Source organism: Onychomys torridus, chromosome 1 (genome assembly GCF_903995425.1).
Source record: "Onychomys torridus chromosome 1, mOncTor1.1, whole genome shotgun sequence".
NCBI lineage: Eukaryota > Metazoa > Chordata > Mammalia > Rodentia > Cricetidae > Onychomys > Onychomys torridus.
Genome location: NC_050443.1, coordinates 142,614,785 through 142,631,499, shown reverse-complemented (window position 1 = coordinate 142,631,499; position 16,715 = coordinate 142,614,785). Strand labels below are relative to the sequence as shown.

The 16,715-nt window shown below is 46.1% G+C and overlaps 1 protein-coding gene across 2 annotated transcripts in view; it reads left to right on the top strand.

Annotated features, from left to right (window-relative positions):
* The first annotated feature begins 322 nt into the window (after positions 1 to 322).
* Positions 323 to 16,715, top strand: part of Tjp2 (tight junction protein 2) — a 120,444-nt gene continuing 104,051 nt past the window's right edge. For both annotated transcript variants that reach the window (XM_036208090.1, XM_036208063.1), the window contains exon 1: positions 323 to 600. The gene's annotated coding sequence lies outside the window, so the exon portion shown is untranslated. The remainder of the gene's footprint in view (positions 601 to 16,715) is intronic.

Genomic DNA, 16,715 nt, shown 5'->3' with positions numbered 1-16,715 from the left:
CAGTCCTCCTCCCCCCCACCACCAAATATCCACAATGGCTCGCAAACATCCATCCCGTAGTTACAGAAGGGAGACTGAGCTTTCCTCTCCCACACCCGGGAAAGGACTGAAAGGCAGATGTGGATGCGGACAAATAAACCCCGAGAACGGCTCTCGAGCCGGAAGCTCAGGGGGTTTTGCTGAGAAGGGAAGAGGCTCAGTCCCTGCCCCACCGCTGGGTGGCGCCGCTGAGGCCGTCCCCTCCGCCCATCCCGACGTCCCGAAGTGGCGCGAGCTGAAGTAGCGTCTTTTTTTTTTTTTTTTTCCGGGTCTGGAGGAAGCAGGTGACGGCCGCCGCCCACCTACCCTCCCCCCCAACCGCACACACTTTCGATAGGCACTTTTTTTCCTTCTCCTAAACCTCCAAACAGGAAATAGGTTGAGTCACAACAATACCCAGGAGCGGCCGGTGGCCGAGGTCACTGGCTCCCGCCTGCTGGGGCAGCCCGTGGCACTCCGCCTCCGGACAGGAGCTACCCGCGCCGTGCCACCCAACGCCGGGGACCGTCGCCTCGCTGTGCGCTAACTCTGCTGGCCGCCGCCGCTGCCCTCCTTCTCCAGGCGAGTACCTGCCGCCCTGTCCTTCCCGGGGTGCAAGATTGCCCTGGAGCCCCGATCGGCCGTGGGGCAGCGTGCATGGACGCCGGCTCTTCCTGGTGGGGTTTGGGGGGTGGTCTATTGAGCGTTGCTTTCTGTCCGCTTCCGTCTCCCACCCCTGGGCAGATTCGCATCACCGGGTTTGATTTAGGGTCACCCGGGATCTAAGTATACACTACAGGTGCCTGGCTCCTCCTTGTCCTTCCAGGCGGGGACATTGTTTCACTCCTGCAGAGCGTCTCTTCTACTGATTCAGAGGGCCTTTGGGTTTCTATTGTCAGCAATGGTATCTAAGGGGTGGGTGGCCTGGATGGACTCGGCGGAAGAAGCCTGGGTGCAGGTGGGGGGCGATCCGAGCGGCCATGGGTCTCCCCACGCCTCGCACTGGAAAACTTGTAAAACATTTAATACGTACGTACGTGTGTGTGTGTGTGTGTGTGTGTGTGTGTGTGTGTGTGTGTGTGTGTGTGTGTGTCGTGCGACCCACTTGTGAGGGACAGACAGAGTTGTGAACACGCAGGGCGTTGTCAGCTCCCCAGGGCTTGCTTTCCACGGCTCTTCTATGGGACCCAGTCAAAGCCGAGTTGGAGATCTTTGTGTTGGAAAAAGGCCACCGAATGCCAAGCATTCCCCGAGCTTGAGAAGGGTGTTTTCCAGCCTGCTGCAGTTTGCGAGAGGGTTTCTGAACTGCTGTCTCTTGGTTGTCTGTGGCGCCGTCCCAGGCCCACAGGTGTGCGCGTGCTGCTGCGAGGCTCCTCCGGCCTTTCGCAAAGTTTTCCAACTTGTCCAATTCATTTAAAAGACCAGTTTCCTGGTAAGGAGAGAGGGATCCTGGGACATTGCCTGGGGGCCTCTTGAAAACCCAGGCAGGTCTCAGGCCGCACCCTAGACCTGTTACCCCGGGATCTATTTGCACTTTGACCTTTGGCTCGCAGTGTCTCCAAGAAAAGTTGCGGGTGCCAAGCGAAGGAATGATTCACACCGCATTCCCACCTGGCCTTAAATTTGAATGCTATTTTAAAAGTGGGGACAGACAGTACAGCCACATTGGACCTACCCACTCCACCCTAGAGCCACTGGCTCTTTGCTGAGATTGGAAAATATTTGACTAGCCTGTAAGCTTGCAGGGTTTTTGTTTGTTTGTTTGTTTGTGGACTTAAATTTTTTCTAGCAAATATACAGAATGTGAAATTGAGCATTTTATGGTATGCACAATTGAGCGGCATCAAATACGCTATGTTCTCTTCAGGGGACTGAGAACACTGACTAGGAATGTAAGGTAAAAGTAGAGTCACAGGCAGAATAGAAACAAACGTCCCAGTGTTCCTGAGTGGACAGGGCAGGATAGTAGCAGGATTCTGGTGTGCATGTTCTATTAATGACGATGAAGAGTCTGAAGGGTTTTCTTTTGTTTAGGCTGCCACAGAATGGAGTTGCCCAGGGGTGACCAGTTAACTAAGTATAAATGCATGATCTCTAATTCCTCACTCCCTTGCTACTGGGAAATGAATTTGAACTTAAAAGAAAAATACTTATAGCAGAGCTTGGTGGTGCTCGCCTTTAATCCCAGCACTTGGAAGGCAGAGGAGGATAATCTCTATGAGGGCAAGGCTAACCTGCTCTATGTAGCAAACTCCAGGCCAGCCAAGGCTACATAGTGAGACCCTGACTCAAAAGGAAAAGAAAAAAAGAAAACCCTTTTTGTTTATTTATTGAGTGTGTGAGTGAGTTTGAGGGTATACATGTGGGCTTCCATGCTAGCGTGCTCCTGTGGAAGTCAGGGGACAGCTTTGTGGGTCTGTTTCCTCCTTCTACCTTGTGGGTCCTAGGGGTGGAACTGTTGTCACACTTGGCTGCAAGTACCTTTACCCCATGAGCCTGGCAGTGTGTGTGTGTGTGTGTGTGTGTGTGTGTGTTGGCATATGTGTATGCTGTGTGGACCTGCATGTGGAAGCTAGAGATTGGCATCAGTTGGCTTCCTCAGTAGCTTTCCATCTTACATGCTGAGACAATGTCTCTCACTTGAACCCAGAGCTTGATGATTTGCTAGTCTGGGTAGCCAGCTTGCTCCGAGGATCCCTTTTTAGCTTCCCAGTGAGATTATAGGCTGGCCCCACAGCAGCCCATCATCCACTGTCACTCACAAGTGAAGTTTGGGTGGAAAGTGCTTAACCCACGAATCAGCTCCCCAGCCCTTCCTCTACTCCCCCCCCCCCACTTTTATGTGACTAGGTGTTTTGCCTGTATCGGAGTCTGCACCATGATCTGTGTAGTGCTCTTGGAGGCCTGAAGAGGGCTTTATATCCATTGGAATCGGGGTTTGGGACTCAAACCTGAGTCTTCTGGAAGAACAGTCCCAATGCTCTTAAGCACTGGGACATCACTCCAGCACCCCCTCCTTCTTTTGCTTCAACCTGTTTTATTAAAACACACACACACACACAGTTTTTTTGAGACAGGGTTTCTCTAGTCACCCTGGAAGCTCACTCTGTAGACTAGGTTGGGCTCAAACTCAGAGATCCACCTGTCTCTGTTGCCCAAGTGCTGGGATTAAAGGCATGCGCCACTACCACCTGGCTAAAAAATATTTTTAAAAGATTTATTTTATGTTTGATTATGTGTCTCTGTGGATGTGTGTGTGTGTGTGTGTGTGTGTGTGTGTGTGTGTGTGTGCCTGAGGAGACCAGAAGAGGGCATCAGATCCCCTGGAGCTGAACTTTCAGGTCTTTGTGAGCTGGCTGACTGGGTGCTGGGAACCAACTTAGGTCCTCTACAGGAGCAATACAAGCACTTACCCTGTGAGCTCCAACCTTTTACTTTTATTTTAATGTTCAGTGTGATGTTCCAATAGCGCCGTCCATAGTTGTAAGAATGTTTCTGTGGTTTAGAAAAACTTGGCAGTGGTGAGTTGTGTAGTTGTTAAGATGTCTGGTTTGTGGTTTGAAGGCACAGTTTTCAGGGAGAACATAAACGTGAACAGGTCTCAGAAGTCATTGTGATAGGTCAAGAATGTGACTCAGAACACAGCAGACAGGGGTATTGGGCAGTTTAATAACTGCATAGTGGCAGGCCCTTCATACAGGTTCTTTCTTTTCTTTCTTAAGACTCCTGACTGATTGTGCTGAGATTGTCATCTGAAGGAGGTGATGACTCGGAGGAAGGAATTTACAGCTTCCTTTGATTGAAAAACCCCTTTGAAATTGTTGACTATAACTCAGCCAAGATCTAGCAAGAAAGTTCCTTCTGCAGAAGATTCCTGCATTCACAGGGTTCCAAACTGCTAATTCTTTTTACTTCTAGCAAGGCAAAGTGAAACGGATTTTCCCTCCTTTCTGAGAATGTCTTTTGAAGTAAACTGTATTTTCATGTTTTATGTAGTGACAAACACTATTTTGCAGTCCAAGGAGAGGGGAAATGAATCCTCAGGAAACACCCAAGCAATAAAATTATTAAGAATGAAAACTTGCCAACTATTCAGTTACCGAATGTTTAGGTACTTGTAGTGGTTCTCTTGTATAAACAGGCTTGGGAGTCATTTGGATAAATGCTCACACACACACACACACACACACACACACACACACACACGCTTGAATGGACATGCAAACTAAGATATTTTTTTATATTAAAACATTTTTATTATTTATTTTTATGTATGGGTCTTTTGCCCACATATATGTCTGTGCACCACATGAGTGTAGTGCCCTCAGAGGTCAGAAGAGGGCATATTCAGACAAAACATCCATACCAAAAGCACACAACAATAACAACAGTAATAATATTAAAAAATCAGTATGAGTTTGCCAGTTGTAATCTGAACCTTTCTTCTCCTTTTCCTCTTCTTTCTCTTTTTCTTTCTTTTTCGTTTTCTTTTTTTTTTTTTCCTTTGGTTTTTTTCGAGACAGGGTTTCTCTGTATAGCATTGGCTCCTTCCTAGAACTCACTCTGTAGCCCAGGCTGGCCTCGAACTCACGGAGATGCACCTGGCTCTGCCTCCTAAGTGCTGGGATTAAAGGCGTGCACCACCATGCCAGGCCCCTCTCTTTTTTGAAATGAGTGCCTCTGGATCTTCATGGAGATGTGGAATACTGGTTCCTCCATAGGAAAGATTAAGGTACTTAACTTTGATTTAGTGTGTCAGTAAACATTTGGTGTATGACCCATTGTAAGCCAGAGATTTCTGAATATATTGTGATTCAGTCTTCACAACCACCCTAGAGGGCTCTCCAGCCTTCCCTCCCTCCCTCCCTCCCTCCCTCCTTCCCTCCCTCCCTCCCCTTTTCCTCTCATTTGACAGAACGGAAATTGAGGTCACTCTGGTCTTGTAACCACGGTTCTTTTCATCATCCACCCATATAGAATCAGAAGCGCTTTGCTGCGTAGTCCCACTCACTGCCAGGGAGCTAGACACCCAGTCATTCATTCTTCATTTGGAATATCATTGAATCTTGATCTTCTGGAACATTAGGTTCTGCACTAGGCATTGAAGTCAATGAAAAAAAAAAAAAAATGAACCAAAAGAGAAGTAAATTCCAAAGGAGCAAACGGCACTTGATACCTCTGATGGCTTAGATTATGCTTGGCTTGCCGGTGGCATTAAGGTGCTAGTGCCTGGCAAACCGACTCTGAGACACTTTTATTACCGACATGGATCAATAATGTTATTCTTCCATGTCAACTTGAATATACTGTCTGGTACTCCAAAATGCAGTCTGGCTGCACATAGCTGGATGTGGTGGCACACAGGTAGGAGGCTGGAGAGTTCTGTGCTGATCAGGGCTATCTAGCAGAGCAGACCTTTACTTCCCTGTGGAAATATGTCACAAACTCAGGGCTGCTGCATGCCTGTGTGTAAAATTAGAGGAATAATTATCTCTCCTTCCAGGATTGTAGTGAGGCCTCAAAAAACTCTTTATGTGGTGAAAAGGGCTTGTAAACTGTAAAGTGGTAACAAAAGCTGCCGCTTATCTCCGTTTATAAATTATAATGAAAAGGGGATAGAAAAAGCCACCCAGCTGCCTCACACTCTTCCGTTTATCTCGCACTTTTCAGTTAACAAGTCTGTTTGTAATTCTCTCGGTAGATTTAATGCCAATTAAAAAGCAATTTTTTTAGAGCTGGGCATGGTGGCACATGCCTTTAATCCCAGCAAAAGGAGAGTTTGAGTCTAACCTAGTTTACATGGGACCTTCAGGCCTACATAGTGAGACCCTGTCTCAAAAAAAGAAAAAGAAAGAAAGGTGAAAAACAGCTTTATAGAGATTATTCATGTGCCGTCCAATTCACCTAGTGCGATGCACAATCCAGCGTGCACTTATTACATAATTATTATGTTCAATTTTAGGACATTTTGTCTGCCTAAAAAGAACACCTTCTTCTATTTGTTGGCTGGCATGACTCAGTCTCCCTCCTCAAATGTCCCAAGGGTAACCATTGGTCTGTCTTAATTAAAGTTTCTATTGCCGAGATGAAATACCAAAAGCAAATTGGGGAGGGTTTATTTGGCTTACACTTCTATATCACTATTTGTCATCAAAAGCAGTGAGTGAGGGAACTCAAGAAGGGCAGGAACCTGGAGGCAGGAGCTGATGAAGAGTCCATGGAGGGGTGCTGTTTACTGGCTTGCTCATCGCGACTTGCTCATCCTGCTCTCATATAGAACCCAGGATCACCAGCCCAGGGATGGCACCACCCACAATGGGCGGGGCCCTCCCCCATCAATCATTAATTAATATTCTACAGGCCTGCCAATCGACTGATCTTATTAGGGCATTTTCTCAATGGAGGCGCCCTCCTCTCCAGTGACTCCTATCCTGTGTCAAACAAGTTGACATAAAACTAGCTAGGACAGTCTTTCTGTTCATAGATTGATGTATTTCAAGCATTTCCTAACTTTTAAATTTGTTTTTGTTTTGCTTTTGAGACAGAGTTTCCCCCTGGCTATCCTGGAACTCAATTTGTAGACCAGGCTGGCCTCGAACTCTGGCCTCTATCTGCTGAGTGCTGGGGTTAAAGGCCAGGGCCATCCCTGCCTGGCCCTGTTTGTTTTTTGAGACAGGGTCTCACTATGTAGACCAGGCTGGCCTTGAACTCCTGGCAATCCTCCTGCCTCTGCCTCTCACATGCTGGGGTTACAGTCAGAAGCTACTACACTTGGCCACCGACATGTTTTATGAATGAAATCATGCAACATGTCGTCCTTCATCTTGGCTTCTTTAATTTAGCCTACAATTTTTGAGGTTTATCCCATCCCTGCCTTTTGGTAGAGCTGGAGATTGAGTTGAGGGCTTCACCCATGATAGTCACTGCTGCACCACTGAGTTACATACTGGCCCTGACTTGATTTCCTTTTCTTGATGATTAATGATGTTGATAATCATGGGGGTACACATTTTGATAGCCATTCATCTACATTTTGGCTAGAATGAATAATGCTACATGTGGTAGTTTTCATATGAACATACATTTGCATTTCTCTTGGGTATATTCCTAGAAGTGGGATTCTGTGGCAAGTCTATTACATGTCAGGATGTGTTGAGCTAATTTCCACAGCAGCTGCGTCATTCTATAGGTACTGGCCATGTAAGCTGGCTCTGGTCTTTGCCTCGTCATCCACTGGAACTGCTATAATCTTCTGTAGTGTGTGTGTGTGTGTGTGTGTGTGTGTGTGTATGTCTGTGTGTGTCTGTGGTGTATGTATGTGTGTGCATATGCATGTAGGGCCGAAGGTTGGTTTCAGGTTTTTCCCTCTATTACTTTCCTTCTCCTTCTTCCTTTTTTTTTTTCAAGACAAGGATTCTCTGTGTAGCTTTGTGCCTTTCCTGGAACTTACTCTGTAGCCTAGGCTGGCCTCGAACTCACAGAGATCTGCCCACCTCTGCCTCCTGAGTGCTGGGATCAAAGGCGTGCATCCCTACCGCCCGGCTCCATCTTATTTTTTAAAAGGATTTATTTACTTTTATTTTCTTTTATGTGTGTGAGTGTTTTGCTTGTATGTAAGTACAGTACTGTGTACAGTGCCATTGGAGGCCAGAAAAGTGCATTGGATGCTTTGGAACTGGAGTTACATACGGTTGTGAGCTAGGAACGGGTCCTCTAAAAGAACTGTAAGTGCTCTTAACCTCAGCCATCTCTCCAGCCCCTCCATCTTTTTTTTTTTTTTTTTTTTTTTGAGACAGAGTCCTTCTCTGTACCTGGAACTCAAAGATTTAGTTAAATTTGCTGGGCAAGGGCTCCAGGGATCTGCCTGCCTCTGCATCACCCAGCCCTGAGGTTACAGACAGGTACCTCACTGCATGCATTGCATATGGGTGCTGGGGATCCAAACTTAGGGCCTCACTCTGCATGGCTGGCTTACTGACTGAGCTGTCTCTCCTGCCACCATTTTCTGTGTTTTTAATTTGAGCTCTCTAACTTGGCATGGAGTGGATTTGATTTGTATTTCTCTGATAGCTGATGATGCTTATTATCTTTTTTTATATTTGCTTTTTTTGGGAGTGGGGTGGGGTTAGGTAACTACATGTAGCCCTTGCTATCCTGGAACATTGCTATGTAGACCGATCTAGTCTTGAACTCACAGAGCTCTGTCCCCTCCCCACCTCAAGTGCCCAACTTATTAATTTGTTTTTAAAACAAAAACTCTGCTGGGTGGCGGTGGCACATGCCTTTAATCCCAGCACTCGGGAGGCAGAGCCAGGCGGATCTCTGTGAGTTTGAGGCCAGCCTGGTCTACAGAGCGAGATCCAGGACAGGCACCAAAACTACACAGAGAAACCCTGTCTCAAAAAAACTAAAACAACAACAACAAAACCCAAAAACTCGTGTAGCTGAGATTGGCTTCCAACTCATATGTAGCTGAGAATGACCTTGATCTTCTGACCCTTCTGCATTCACCTCCCTAAGTACTGGGATTACAGGCATGGTTTATGGAATGCATGCCTGGCTCATGTGCTGGAGACTGAACCCCAGACTCTGTGTGTGATCTATCCCCAGACGTTTGATGTGTTTCTTAGATGGATTTTTCTTGGCATTTCCCCCCTTTAAAATTAGATAAAGAAGAAACTCGTTTTGAATAGATTCTCTGTTGAAGCGTAAGTTGAGTCATTTTTGGAATTTATTTTCTTTTGTTTTTCTCTTCATTTGCTCCAAGACTTGATGAAATGCCTGATCTTCCACAAGATTTGACTGAAAGAGTAATAAATACACAGAGCATCTTTGTAGTGTGTATTTGCATGGGTAAGCAAGGACTTACTCTATGGGCTAGCTTCATGTCTATAGAAACATTGTACACATACCTGTCTTAGGGTTACCCTTAATGTCTGTAGAAACATTGTACACCTGTCTTAGGGTTACCCTTAATGTCTATAGAAACACTGTACACCTGTCTTAGGGTTACCCTTAATGTCTATAGACACACAGTACACCTGTCTTAGGGTTACCCTTAATGTCTATAGAAACACTGTACACCTGTCTTAGGATTACTATTGCTGTGATGAAACATAAACAAGTTGGGGAGGAATGGGTTTATTCAGCTTACCTTCCATATCATAGTTCACTGTCAAAGGAAGTCAGGATAGGAACTCAAACACGGCAGGAGCCTAGAGGCAGCAGCTGATGCAGAGGCCATGGAGTAGGGCTGCTTACTGGCTTGCTCCTCATGGCTTGCTCAGACTACTTTCTTGTGGAAAGTCTCTCAGGACCACCAGCCCAGGGATTAACACTACCCGCAATGGGCTGGGCCCTTGTGTAGAGTTGACATAAAACTATCCAGCATAAAACCCATTAAAATGTTAATGACATTATTTTAATGGGGATGGGGTGGGCAATTGAAAATTAAAAAAATAATAATAGCCGGGCGGTGGTGGGGCATGCCTTTAATTCCAGCATTCAGAAGGCAGAGAGCCAGGCAGATCTCTGTGAGTTTGAGGCCAGCCTGGTCTACCAAGTGAGTTCCAGGAAAGGTGCAAAGCTACACAGGGAAACCCTGTCTCAAAAAACAAAACAAAAAAAAATAATACTAATAAAAGTAAAACAATGTAATAAAAGTGCTTATTGATTTATACAGTGAGGCTGGGGATGTAGCTCAGTGGGAGGATGTGCGCTTAGCAGACTCAAGGCCCTGCGTCTTTTCTCAGCACAAAGCTGGGCCTGGTGGTGCACAGCTCCATCCCAGCACTTGGGAAGGTGAAGGCTGGATTTCAGGGGGAGATCTTATCACAAGCAAAACAAAACAAAAACCCAATACCAAAAATAAATAAACAACCCATACACAGTTAGACTTTAAAATCCTGTTAATACAATTTATTGAAGAGTGTTTAGAATCAAGTTCCCCAGGAAAGGAGTTAGTATATTTGTTATTTTTCAAGCTTCCTGGCAGGATTTTTTTTTCCCTCTGCTGTGTGGAAAGTTAATTATCTTCAAGATTTATCATCAAAAAGTCACTATTGAATTTCCTACTTGTCTGTTGTGTTTTATGGGGGCTCAATTTATTGAGCTCAGGTTTTGGTTTCCTACTAGGAGAAAAATGTTGGTAGCCTCAAGAGAAATGAGCTAGATTTGGTAGGAGAACATTATTTCCTCTTGAGATCTGCCTGAGACAGTGGTGGTGGACTGGCTTTGGAGGGTTGTGCATCCGCACCATGGAGGAGCTGGGTAAAACTGGGGCTTCCCGCCCTACTGCTGGAATTCTGATGGAGGGAGTCTGAGAACTGATGTCTCTAACAAGCCCTGACCCTGACAAGCAGGGGCTGTTTCTAGGCTGAGAGTCAGTGGTTTGTGGGCATTTGGCCATAGGACTGGAGTGTGTGAGGTGGTGGTAGGGCTAGGAGACAGTTGGGCTCCTGGCGTGCAGGTGTTTGGTAGCGTTGTTGGTGTGATGGGGGTAGGGCACCAACAGGTGCCAACAACTGGATGCAGGGATGCCATGGTGTGTGTGTGGGGGCCTGGAAGGAAGAACAGGAGCCTCCAAGTTATTAGAGGTAACTGACAAACCCTGTCTTGAAAAAACAAAACACACACACACACACACACACACACACACACACACACACACACAGACACACACACACACACACACACACACACACACACAAAGCCAGGCATTGGTAGCGCATGCCTTTAATCCTAACTCTTGGGAGGCAGAGGCAGGTGGATCTCTGTGAGTTCAAGGCCCCCCTGGTCTACCGAGGGAGTTCCAGGACAGGCTTCAAAGCTACACAGAGAAACCCTGTCTTGAAAACAAACAAACAAACAAACAAACAAACAAATAAAATAAAATAAAATAAATAGAGGTAACTGATGGTAGGTGGTGACATGACCAGAGCAGCTGGGGACTACTAGGTCCTCTGAATTCAGGAGAGTGAGAACCTGGAGGCTCTGGTTTCAGGGGAGGGGCTGAGCTGCCATCAGGTGGCAGGTTTGGAGTACATATGTCCTGTCTTCCCAGTACTTCTTCTGGAAGGCACACGTCACCAAGGGTCCATTTGCACAGCTTGCAGTCACAGGTCAAGTGCAGACTTTTCTTTATCATATAAAGGACACTCTTGTCCTTCGGCCATAGTCCCAGGATTCATGACTGATACCCTGTTTCTTGCCTGTCATTGCTGAGTACCCTAGAACCAAGGTGAACGCTAGGATTCCTTTGTGCACAAGGTGTCCGCATCACTAAAACTCACTCCCCTCCCTACCTGTACAGATTAGTAGCTTTAGAGATTTGTGCAGCCCTGGCATAACTGGATATAAGCCGATTCTGAGAGCGGGTGCTGACATACGCGAGTGTTTGTGACAGCCCATGTCATGAAGGTCAGAAGGCTTGCTACAGGAAAGAAGTCCCAGCAGGGTGGTGGCCCATTGCTCACAGCACACCCCTACCCTTCCTGCCTGGTTCACAATGTCCAGGCCAACATCCTCTCGTTAGCTTGTATATTCCAATTTGAAGGAATGCTTAGTATGTCTGAAGATATAGGGGATTCTCTTGGGTTTGGAAAAGAGGCCCTGGTCTGTCCTAAGCACTCTCCTGTCTGAGCTAGCAGAGAATGTTCTTTACAACTGCCTGACTCTGCCTATGGTGGCTGAGCAGGGCCTGAGTGGTTGTGGCCTACCGTAGACAGTCCAGTTTGCTCTCCTTCATACTCAGGCCTTTGCACACATTAATATTCCCATGTTCCCTGTAGGGTGTGTAAGGGTCCTGCTTAGGACTGGACAAGGAGGATTTCACAAGCCTGCTTCTGTGGAGTGGTCCTCAAGACCATACTCAGGTTTGGTAGGTACTGGAGGATTCCCCAGACTCAGCAGGTGACTGTACTTGGGACTAACTTATTATAGTATTGAGGACACATAGCAAAACCATCAAAGGGAAAGTGAGTGGAGCAAAGTTCAGAGAAACCAGGAACCGGATGCGGTGCCATTGGAGTACCCGGGGCAGTCCTGGCAGATGTGTTTAATTCCCACACACCCATGGGGAACAAGTTGTGACTACGTGGGTGATGTCATCAACCTGGGACTCTCCTTAGAGACTCAGCACCCAGGGATTTTGTTGGCGAATTGTTACACTGGCATTCTCTGCCTACCTGTGCTAAGCCCCCAGATTCAAACTCCACAAAGGAAGGCAGATACTGAGCAAAACCCACGTTATTTGTTTAAGCACTTGGAGACAGCGAGACACTCTAGTTCTGGGACTAGGGAGCCCTCCCACCCCTCCAAATTCTCAAGCAAGATCTGAAAGCAGCCCTAGGGCCTCCTCTTCCTCCTCCCTTTCTTGGAGATGGGGTCTTTCTATGTAGCCCAGGCTGTCTCGGAACTTGCTTTGTAAGCCAAGCTAGCTTCGTAAGTTCCCGGCTCGGCTTCCTGAGTGCTGAGATCACAGGTGTCCTTGATCGCACCTAGCTTTTTGAGGGCTGCTCTTGTGAGTGGCGCTCTCCAAAGGAGAGCGGGCAGGTCGGTCTGCAACGCCGCTGATTTCCTGAGAAGCCGGATTCAAACCCAGGCATCTCATTCTAGATTACAGGGTTTTAGCCTCTCTGCTGCCTTAATCAGAAAGCTCTGGTACTGGTCTCTGTCATATCACATGCTGGTTCCTGAGCAAGGAGAGGTGTTAGAGACTCAAGGATGCATATTATATCATGACCCTTTTCAGGTCATTTCAGAATCCTCTGTAGACCAGGCTGGCCTCAAACTCACAGAGATCCATCTGCCTCTGCCTCCCCAGTGCTGGGATTAAAGGCGTGCGCCACCACCGCCCGGCTCAGCTTTTTTTTTTTAAGGACCAGTGTTAGTATCCTAGGTTGATCTCGAACTTGTGATGTAGCAGTCTATGACTTTCAACTTCTGACCCTCCTGCTCCTACCTCCCAAGTGCTCTGGTTTCTGCAGTGTGGAGGCTTGAATCCGGCGATTCAAGCATGGTGGGCAAGCACTGTGCCAACTGAGGTTTGGGGCAGTCAGAAAAACACCCCCTTTTCTTTCTTCATGTGTTGATTGATTTGATTGTGTGTGTGTGTGCGCGTGCGTGCGTGCGTGCGTGTGCGTGTGCGTGTGTGTGTGCGCGCGCGCGTGCGCGCATGCCACAGCCCTCCTTCAGAGGGAGGTCAGAGGACAACTTAGCCAGTTCTCTCTTTTCTGGGTGTGCTCTGGAGGCTGAACCCAGGTGGTCAGGTGGAGAGGGCAGAGAGCCCCATGCTCAGTCTTAGGCTTTGGCCCGAGGTGGCTGTGTCTCAACACTTTGGTGCCTTCTCCATCGTGACTTGGGGTAGACTGACTGTCTTTGCCCTTGAACTCGGAGAGCACAGGCTCCTAATACTCATTCCCAGTGTAAATGACTAAACACTTCTTGTCTTAAACTAGCTCCTGTGGTGTTCTGACTCTGGGGTCAGCCTTAGTCGCCCAATAGAGAGTCCATTCCAAAAATTATTTCTAGCAGTTACAGAGACACTAGGTCAGACATAGAGGCTGGGAGTAGATATCTGTTATAATTCTGGCTCTTACGTTGACACATTCGATCTCAGCAGTCTCCACATGCTAGTCAGCCAGTCCATCCGCTGGGGTCTTCAGCACACTTAGTTTCAGAGTTCATTTTGCTCAGGCTGTTCTCCAACTCCTGGGCTCAAGTGATCCTCCTGCCTCAGCCTCCTGAGTCGCTGGGACCATAAGGAGCAGCTAGGTCTATAGTGGGTGTCTCCACACCAAGCTTAGGGGAAGTCTCTTAAATCAGAACTTTGCCTGAGAAAAGATGGACAGAAGTGGGAGGAAGTGGGGGAAGGACCCCAGGAGAGCCTCTGGAGAAGGAAGGTGAACTGGAGAGGATGGAGCCTGTGAGTTTAGAAAGCAAAACATAGCTTACCTTTTTTTTTTTTTTTTTTAAAGCAAAAACCAAAAATCAAACAAATAAAATTCTGACTCTTTCACTTTCAGTTGAGTTTTCCCAGCTCCCTGAAAGCAGTCCATTGCCATAGAAATAGGCTGTGTAGGGGATTTCCACACTTATGCTTTAAAAGCATAGAAATAGTTAAAGTAACCACCAGGGAAGGATGTCTACGCTTTTCCTCCAGGAAAAAAAAAAAAAAAAAAAAAAAAGAACTAGTTCAAAGGAATGCCAGGCTGATCTGGGATTTTTTTTTCTTCCTTTGAGATGAGGTCATGACATGTAGCCCCGGCCTGGCCTGACACTCACTGGATGGACTGAGCAGGTCTAGAACTTGCAGTGATTTTTGTGTCTCTGCCTCCCAGCTGTTGGAGATACAGGCATGCACCACTGTGTCTGGCTGGCTGATGTGTGAATTTTTTATATTCAGGTTTTGGGGTTTTTTTGAGACAGCATTTCTATGTGTAACCCTGACTGTCCTGAAACTCGCTCTGTAGACCAGGCTGGCTTGGTCATCCATCTGCCTCTGTCTCCCGAGTGCTAGGATCAAAGGCAGGCACCACCCCCACCCAGCTTTTATATTCAGTGTTTTTAAAGGTTTATTTTTTATTTACGTGTATATTTGCTTCTTTATTTGAGTGCTGGCTACATGTATGTAGGTGCCCTTGGAGGCCAGAGGGGGACATTGGATCTGCTGGTGTTGCCAGCTGATGTGAAGTGCTGAGAACCTAGCCCACGTCCTTTAGAAGAACAGCAAGGGCTTGTCACTGCTGAGCCATCTCTCCAGTCTCCACATTCAGTTTTAATCTTCTGGAAGGAGAACGTGAACATCTTGATCCTAAAGCTTATTTGGGATCAGATACATTTTAAATTTTAAATAGCTACTGACTAATACCTGTAATCCCAGCACTTGTGAAGCTAAGCAGGAGGATCATCTGGAGTTGTAAGCTAGCCTGGGCTACATAGTGAATTCTAGGTCAGCCTGAGCTACATAACATGATCCTATCTCAACAAACAAAGGAACATACAAACTAAAACTAAAAATAAACAAACAAACAAAACCAAACCAAAAAACCCCACTCTATGATAATGCATTCACAAATAAAAACGTTACACAGCTAGATAAAGGTGGCCACTCACAAATTTGCCTAGTTCTAAACTATAATTCAGTGAACTTCTATACAGTTAGGATGGCCATTCTGAAGCAATGGAGCACCATGGAAGGTTTTATTTGTTTGCTTTTGGTTACTTTAAAACAGTGGTTGTAGGTGTAAAGGATTTCTAGAGCTCAAAGCCTGTCTGGTGGCGCACGCCTTTAATCCCAGCACTGGGGAGGCAGAGGCAGATGGATCTCTGAGGAGAGCCAGGCAGAGCTATACAGAGAAGCCCACCTCAAAGAGGGGGAAAAAGAAAGAAAAAGAAAAGAACTTTTAGAACTCTAAGGGAATTAGCCGCATAAATATGTATTTCTAAAAAACCTTCAGAATGTTAAAGAACACTTCACATATACGGAAGGGGTATTTTGTCCAGATTAAGTTTTTCTGTGTTATTATCCATATTACAAAGGCATTTACACAAAGATGATAGTAAAAGAAATGAATAAATACATTCGAAAGCTGAATAATCTCATTTGTAAGAGGGACGTTAATTCATTATCATATTTTCTAACACATAATTATTTTCCTAAAGAAAGACCCAATTTTGATCTTGTGTGAGGTCATCATAGATGACAGTCATTTTGTAAGAGCTCTGTGTTACATGTCGGAATTAAAGAAAATTCCAGTAGCAAATGACACTTGACAACACCCCATTTATAAACCTCCCTGCCGCTTTCCCTGGAGTGAAACAGCTTGCATGGGTAACAAGTTCAACTTGATTTTTTTTACTGTGGTTAGCTCAGGCCTCTTATTTGGGAGGGCTACATAGTAATTTTTATCACACTCATTAGAAACACAATTTGTTCGAACAAAGTCTGATGCACAAGTGTAATTACGTCTTCCTGTGTGATTAAATGCGGCCTGTATGGAACTTTTTCTCAGGGGCGGCAGCTGTAGCCAGCCAGATTCAAGTCCACCCTACAATAGAATTCTTGTGACTGACTGGCGCTAATTGTTTGCAAAACAACCAGTGGGGTAGCATTCAGGAACACTTATGGAAATGAACTATTTCAGTGCTGAATGACTTGACCCTTGTTTTTCTGCACTGTATTGTGGTTAGATGATGTTAATTGCTTAGTCAGATAGCATGAAATGAGCCCTTGGTCTATTTTAGTTGTTAGTAGAAATCATATCTTGTATCTCCTCAATCTTCTCAGCTTAAAAATGGGAGAATGGGTCAGGCTTGGTGGTGCACGCCTTTAATCCCAGCACTCGGGAGGCAGAGGCAGGCAGATCTCTGTGAGTTCGAAGCTGGCCTGGTCTACAAAGTGAGTCCTAGGACAGCCAGAGCTACACAGAAAAACCCTGCCTGGAAAAAAGCAAAACTGTGTATTTCTCAGGGTAAATATTGTGAATATATAAAATGATAAACACTCCGGTTTTGACTATCTTTTATTTATTCCTTGACAGTTTTATGCATATGTACATTGTATCTTGGTCCTATCCACCCCTAACTGTCCAGCTTCCACCCCCATCAGACATCCCCCAGCAAACCTCCTCCGACCTTTACTTCTTTTTCTCTGTAACCTACGGGGTCAAATTAGTGTTACCTCAGTTGACTGATAT